Consider the following 1692-nt stretch of genomic DNA (forward strand, 5'->3'; position numbering starts at 1 on the left):
ACACACACACACACACACACACACACACACACACACACACACACACACACACACATTAAAATATGTATTATGTTTTTTATATGTGTTATATTTTTAAATGCTAGTAAATAATCTTGTGGAGTTACAACAATGTAAAGAGTAAAACTATTATAATAATTATTTTTAAAAATTTGTATGATACACATTACACTTGCAGAATATCGCAATGTATTTTTAAAAGATTCTTCTTTAAATGTCCTAAGGTTATACTGCTCTACTCTACAAGAGTTATATAGATACATTCTGAATATGTTCTGATTTGTCTATAGTATATGCACACATGGATGGGTCAAGTGTAGAGTCAAGTTTTTTTGGCCATGCCTTGCAGAGAGTGGACTGGATGGAGAGTAATTATTTGTGGTGAGTCGAGGGCCCTGGGGGTTGCAGGGTGGGCGGAAGAGGCATGGGGTGCGGTGAGATGGAAAGCACGCCAGTCCCGCTCACGCTTGATGCTCAGTGAATCTGAAAGGTCATGTCATGTTTTCTGGCAATTGATGTGTGTGTGTGTGTGTGTGTGTGTGTGTGTGTGCGAGTACATGCGTTAGTGTGCTTCTGCTCCACACATTTACTGGGAAATGTGCCCCTGGGTTGTTTTTCGCATTGACCTTATTACCCTGCGCTGTGACCAGCTTGCCACAGAACTTGCTATCTCTCTCTCACACACACCCCCCTCTCTCTTTTTTTGTTTGTTTTTCTCCATCTCTCCACCTCAAGATCTCTTCCAACATTAAAAATAATAATTAAAATATCAAACAAAGAATGTACATATTTGGAATTGTTTTAGAAGCCTCACTGAGCAGACAGAACAAGGAGGGGGAGGGAAGACGGAAAAGAAAAGCATTTTTCAAACCCTGTTGCTCTAAATGAGAAGAGACAAACACGGAGTAAGGGCAATATTAGCACATTTAATTAACGCCGATCGCAATCATCAAACACAGGCAGCTCAAACGCATCCAGCAGCCAGGCTAAACCACACAGGACCTCCATCTGCATTTGGCTCCATTCTCTGATATATCTCTTGCCTTGCAGCCATTTCTCTGAGTGTAATTTACCAGAACAATGTAATTTTAACCTTTCCCCCTGCCTCATCATCAGGGACTTTAAGTCATTTCACTGGAAATGAAGAAACACATCTGTGTCTTTTACGGCAGAGGACACACCATAAAAGCCGAATGGTTCCGTTAAAAAGGATCCTTTCCCTCTGAATTAATCCCAACTGTGTGTGCCGTGTCGTGTGAGCTAAATGTTAATCATCCTGAAAGCTTTGTTTGAATGCATTTCCGTATGGACTGGAGCATTTAAACTGTTGCTATTGGAATTTTACATTATTGTTACAGTCTTAAAGGAATATTCTGGGTTTATTCACTGTTTATAATTTGTGGCATAATGTTGATTGGCACAAAAATATTTTGATTTCCACAAAAATTATGTTACAGTGAAGCACTTACAAATGGAAGTAAATTTAAAGCCAGAAATGTGATGATAATTTCATAATTTGAAGACATTTTTAAGAGCACTTTTCCACCAGTAAAAGCACATAAATTTTTCTTCTAAATCTTAATGTATTTTAGACCATTCTCATGTAAAATAATTAATATTATTAATTATTACTCTTTAACAATTTATTAAATGCATTGCCCTTTACACACACAC

This window comes from Sinocyclocheilus anshuiensis, unplaced genomic scaffold, assembly GCF_001515605.1.
Source record: "Sinocyclocheilus anshuiensis isolate Anshui unplaced genomic scaffold, SAMN03320099.WGS_v1.1 scaffold959, whole genome shotgun sequence".
In the NCBI taxonomy this organism is placed as follows: Eukaryota; Metazoa; Chordata; class Actinopteri; order Cypriniformes; family Cyprinidae; genus Sinocyclocheilus; species Sinocyclocheilus anshuiensis.